We start from the raw sequence: 6,654 nt of genomic DNA, 5'->3' as shown, positions 1-6,654 counted from the left end.
AGTATTACTTCTACTTTTACTCAAGTACAAGATCTGAGTACTTATACTTTCACTACAAGATCTGAGTACTTATTCCACCTCTGGAAGCGTATTATCCTGAATTGTAGCCACAAAATCACGCAGAGCTGCATAAAAATAGACTCACAATGGTAACAAGTGGAAAATAATATTTACAAATGTGTACAATGATTTTAGGTAATGCTGACTACTCAAGACACCTGACTTATACATCTTCAAAGGAAGACTGTGTTCATTCTACAATTACCATTAAAGCAAAATGTAGTTTTACTTGTATAATACAATTTTATATAAAAGACAGTTTGTTTTCTTCTGTTTTCAAATAAACAAAGTATTGGCTTTCAGAATATTAAACTTGTTTCGGCAAATTCAGATGATAAATACAACTTTGAAGCTTCGGCATAATTACAAGCAGAGAACGGAGTAATTTAGCGTCACAGCAAGCGTAACAACAGCCGGTGTTTCCCCGTTACACAAACGCAAAAATACACAAACACACTCGTGACCCAGACCAGTAATACAAACGAAAATGTGTCTTCGGATCAATGTGACTGATTTCGATAGAGCAAGTCACATTTGGTTTAGGCACTAAACATACTACCAGTAGAAATACATTGCTTTTAAAATCGCTCTGTGTCGAATCAATAGATTATATTTCGTGACTATAACACAAAATGCCGTGAGTGCTTCATCCTCTGAACACCACAGGATGGCGACTGTAACGCACATATTAACATAGGTACGCTCCTCTGAAATGTTTGTCCCCTGCAATTATTATTATCCCTCATCGAGTTCGCTATTCAGCTCGCTAACGTTAGCTTAAACAAACGTAACATGCAACGTTAGCCTAATCTAAAATGCTCTACTCCGGCGTACCTTTCATGTGGCTCGTCAGCGCAGACTCTCGCATCCTTATTTTTGCAAACTTTGCAGGAGGCTACTCGTGGGCTTGACCCTCGTCTTAGCCATGGCTTGTATTTGTCTTCTGCTAGCCAACGCTCGTTGAAACGGCAACGAACTGTCATCTATCACTCTCATCAGAATGCCCAGGTCACACGTAACAAAAACGTGGGAAGGCCGGAGCGGAGATGTTTTATGTAAAAGCGAAGCAATTAAGGGCGCTCCGACTTCTTTATTTTCTTTTAATCTAAAAAGCGAAGTAAAGCATTTACAATTTCAAGCACTTTATCCCAAATTCAAGAACCATTCCCAAAATGCAAGCACTATTCAAACCTTGAAAACACCACGTACAATTTCAAGCATTTTCAAGGATTTCCAGCACCCGTACGAACCTTGAAGTTTACAAAGTCACTGTGAAGACAAAGACAAAGGATTAAACATGTGTCAGATATTCAGATGTTGTTTCAGTTAAACCACTCGGTCAGAAAAGTTTATCCATTGGTTTGAAGTCGGGGAATACGGATCAGACATTAAAGAACTGTATGTGTTATATATCACCTGTTCTCAGTCTGTGCTGTGCCAGTTTATATGAAGCAGTTCACTTGGACCGTAAAACATCTGCTGTTAACATTAGCAGTAGTGGCATGGCCCTGTAAGTACTGTCTCCTTGTTAAATGCTCTCTGGGCCCAGACACCATCTCGACCTTGACACCTTCAGACAGACGGCGCACCAAGACGGCGACAAGTGCTGGGGTATGAACTTGACCCAATGGGAGGGGGCGGAGCCAACAATGTTCTAGTGTTACGACAAAACATAGTCTGTTCAGCCTCTTTCCCTATTTTTCTTTTGCCATCTCTTATTACTAAATCAAATCAAATCAAATCAAGTTTATTTATAAAGCACATTTTAAAACAACTTTCGGTCGCGCCAAAGTGCTGTACATGAACAAAAAATATACGGAACATATTGCAATTTGTAGCATTTAAGTTAAAAACAACAAATATAAAGGCAGACACAGTTAAAATACAAAATGAAAAATGTCATGCTCTGCTCACTTTTAAAAGGCCAGAGAGAAAAAGTGTGTTTTTAGAGAGGATTTAAAAGCCCCTAGTGTCTGGGCCGACCTCACAGGTAAGGGCAGAGTGTTCCAGAGCCTGGGACCAGCTGCTGCGAAGGCTCGGTGCCCTCTAGTTTTTAGCCTGGTTTTCGGCACTACCAGCAGCATTTGGTCGGCAGACCTTAGAGCTCTGGCTGGGGTGTATCGCTGGATTAAGTCAGCTATATAAGCCGGAGCCAGCCATTACTACTGGTTGCTTATTGTGTTGCACTACTTATACTGGAAGAGCATGCTTTAAAAACAACACCAGGCAACATATACTTCTTACCATTTACTTGGGTTATTACTGGTTCCTACTTAATTACAGATATATGTCCACTTGTTTTTATAATGCTGCTACTTATCGTGTCCTACTTGGTATTTTTATTTAATCAACAATTTGCGAGCCTCTTTATGTGTACTCTTTTAGTACTATGTCCTAACATGCACTGTCCTCTTTGCTGTAACAACGTAAAGGTCCCCGCTGTGGGACCAATATAGGATTTCTGATTCTAATTATATCAGATTAGAAAACATTAAAACACCATAATGGAACAGAGGTCACGTCATTTTTAACAACAGTGACTATTAGCATTGATAACATCATTTCAGGTATTAGAAAATGTTTGCTTATTTTAGAGTGTATGTCGAGGTGCTTTTGAGTTTTATTTATTTTGTTTCCTGGATTTGTTTTTGACTGAAACAAGTCCACAGCTGTGGTCCTGTAAAAGAAACTGGACTTGACAAGAATTGATGGGAGAATGAAACCTACTCTGATCAACAGGCAGATAGGAGCCACTTGCGCAGCATTGTTTAAAGGATATCCATGTCGTTTATTTTTAGAAAGCCATACCAACTATTTCAAAAGGTCCTAATAGAGTATATACACGGGTCACTTGTATCAATGTTTTGTCTTGTTGTTCAGAAGAGAGGCAGCATCTGTTGGGACCTTTAACTCTGTGTATTGTTGTGGTGAGCACGGCTTTGAACTTCATTCTGATCAGACAAGCTTCTTGATTTAACGTTGGACAACAACGTTTTCTGGAAAAAGCGGAGGTATTTCTGGCCGCAGTGGGAGATACCGAGCACGCGGATGCTTGATTTCCAGCATGATTTACAATGCCGAGGCATCTATAAATCCATAGTGTTGAAAAGAGAGACAAACATACCATTGTGGCCACTCAACAGTGGGAGTGGGAAGTTGTGGATAGGAAACCAAACAAAACCGTTTCATCAAGCAATTTTTGATCTTCCTCTCGGCCGAGTATTGATTTTGGTGGTTCAATGTGTAACTTTGAATGCAATCTTTAACAGGTCAATTCCATGCGATAGTGGCTGTTCTCATTTAATTAACAAGGTCAATCGTTACCTCAAACTGTGTGAACAATATCTTAGCACCAGTGTTTCATATTATGAATTGTGGAGCTATCGGGAATATAAAGAGATAAAAAGACCTCCCCCACACAAGCCGTTCAGTTTTGAGTTGGCTGCAAACAGACAAGCAGGAATTACTGTTATGTTGTTTGATTCAAAATCGTATTGATCTCTGCTCCTTTTGATTCTCATTTTCCCCACTCACAGCCAAATCCTCCCACACAGGCTTTGCTTTTGAAAGATCGCTTTCAGACAGTTTAAAGATGTCAGCCGCACACCGAAAAATTATTCTCGGAGAATATTACTTTAAAATGCGTATTGATTCCGCTTGCAGAAATGAGGCATTATGTGGGTGTTGAGTGGAGCGGAGAGATACGGCGGTGAAAAATGACACTGCGTCATGAGCTATCAGTTTCAGTGGCTCAAAGAGAAACATCTGGTTGGACTTGGATCCAAAGAACACAAAACCCAGCTAAGCGGACTGCATGAGTTGGGAGCAGACAGCCTTCAAAACAAACGCCACCAGCTTTGTTGGCTTCTGACACAATTTGCTCCAGGTCTTATTCATTTCCAGAACTGGGAGTCTCACAATGATCTCCATGTGCAGAAGAAAAGTATTGCAATGCGACGTGCCAAGATAAAAAGGTGAAAAAAGGTGCAGTTACTGGGTATGACAACAGATACCTATTCCATGAATACATTACATTGTTACCCCTTTGGGCACCGTACATAGTTTGGCTTTTAGAGTAATCCATCAACCTAGGGTGAGAAATAACCTTCTATATTTGGCCTCTACTTCTTTAGCTTGTTCTCTCAGTGGGTACAGGGGCAGCTGAAGAGACAACCCTCTCCATCAGTCATAACTTCTGGCTCAAGGCCCGGAGTTGCTGTCATTAAGAGGCTTAAAGCAAAGAATCTTTCCCTCGTTCGTATAAAACCAAGCAGGTCAAAAGGTTTCAAATGATTTGCGTAGCCTATGAGGTACTGATTTTATAGGGCACTATTTGTACTGGGAGTGGTAATGCTCTCTGAGGGCTAGTTTCCTTAGTTGGCACCTTTTCTTATCTTAAAATCAGTCATATAACCTTAAATTGCTAAATCACTAAAGAGCCTGTCATCACTAGGATTAACTACCATCATCACCTCAGGTTTACAAATTATACAATGTTCATCTATAAATTAGTAAAAAAGGAAGTCAATTGGAAAACTGAAGCCTCACGTTAACTCTTATTTGTTTCACAATGTCCCCATAGCGCTGCAGTCAAATAATCGTAAATCGCCTCATCACTAAAGAATGTGTTTGTTTATTAGCCTCATTATCACAAAAAACTAATATGCAAAGCTCTAAACATTGATCAACCTGTTTCCAGTTCATTTCAATAATTTCCTCTACATCAGCCCATTTAAAGGAATTAAACACAAGCCCGGGCCACAGAATAGAAGCCCTATAAAATGCAAGTGCAAGAGCGGTGATAGGAAAACATTTGGGCAAAGCAGCCGAAACTGGGAATTACTTCTGTAACGCTGCTGGGTGACCACAAAAATCTGTCTGTGAACCACGGCAAGACTGTGATCATTATTTCACTCTTTTCTCCGGCTTTTCGTCTGCATTCGTTTACCACCGCATCAGCATTTCTCCTCCAAATGAAATGTAAAGGCATTCCTTTCTCTTTCCGCACCCTTTGCAGAGCCCTAATCAGACCCAATGTGGTTTTCTCTCCTGCTATAAGACATGTACCTCAGCAGTTGATACATTTTAATCCAATTAAATATATTTACATTATATTTACAGATAGAGAGATGAAGAGCATGACATGGATACAAGTTGAGGGACAATTTGACAGCTAAAGTTGGAGGTATTTGGTTTGCTTTCAAATGACAAGTTCATAAGTTTATATATTTATCATAAGATAAGTTCAAACGAACTTATCTTAAAGGTCCCATGTCATGCTTTTCCGGTTATTACCTGTCCCCTTGTGTGTTATGAAGGTTTTTATAAAACTAGTGGAGCCTCGCCGATGGGAGTGCTGGCAGCCCACTCAGCACCCCCCCCTTCCCGCATCCATTGACTCCATTCGTGCTGTCTCGCAGACCCCACGCAGCAAGCAGGCAATGAACCCAGCTCACACTGTCCGCTCCTCGCAGCAGCGAGCCGCGCAACGTCCTCCCAACACGACACCCAGTCCCCACGCAGCATTCTCATCTGCTTGTCCTTACTGTCATTTTCTGGTTGCTAACGCCATGGTAACACATAATCACTGATGTTCCGCTGTAACGGTGGTGGACTCATCAGAACAGAGTGGGCGAGCTGACCAATCAGAGGACAGTGGGCTCACATGGAGGGGGGGGGGCAGGAGCTCCAACAAGCCGTTTAGGACAGAGAGTGAATACACATACAGAGATGCTGTATGAGAACCCAATCTATCAACTAACATTACCAACTACATTTTATTGCTGCGCTACTTCTACATCTAGACTTTTGGAACAGTTTGCTACAATATAAGAGAAAATGGGAAGGAAATCTGACAGAGTATCATACTATATTCTTCTAGAAAAATGATTGATGACTATAGATTATAAGCATTGAACTTAATATGTGTACAACCGGGGTTTATTTTCAAATTGTGCATAACAATTTAAGATGAGGTTCTGCTTAGTTGGAAGGTAAGTTTTGTATCTAACCTATCATAACCTATCATGATGATAATATAACTTCCAGTTGAAAAATGTTGACTGGTATCAATCCAATGTCAAATGTGTTAATTTATCTAGAATAGATGACGGGTTAAAATATATTTTGGTTTATTTTTCTATGTTACATGGGCATATCATTTGACTCTAAGTACAGTTTGTGCACTGTTCCTAAAGTAATGTTCCTGGATATTTCAGATATGCGGAACACAGTGAGGCAATTTCTAAGCTGGAACATAAATATTCACTGGCGTTGGCTGATATCTTGTGGTTACACAACGTAAGCCACAGAACGACTCATGGCTGAAATGATTGACATATTAAGTTTAAATAATGGTGTAGCCATCCCATGCTGTCTTCAAAGTGCAACTCCTGCAATTTAGGAAATGTTCAGAAGTATTAAGCTCTCAGTGTGTGCTATAAGATGAGGCAGGATCTCAAGAACTGGAATTGTAATTTTGCAGAATGGTTTGCATATGTTTGCTTTTTGCCTTTTAAGAAATCTAAACCTCTGCCTAAGTCGTTATTAGAAAGATACATTTGATTCAGATGATTTCTTTTAAAACAGGATGGT

The sequence above is a fragment of the Pseudochaenichthys georgianus genome, chromosome 10, assembly GCF_902827115.2.
Source record: "Pseudochaenichthys georgianus chromosome 10, fPseGeo1.2, whole genome shotgun sequence".
Lineage (NCBI taxonomy): Eukaryota > Metazoa > Chordata > Actinopteri > Perciformes > Channichthyidae > Pseudochaenichthys > Pseudochaenichthys georgianus.
The sequence above is the reverse complement of the archived record's forward strand: the minus strand, read 5'-3'. Positions refer to the sequence as shown.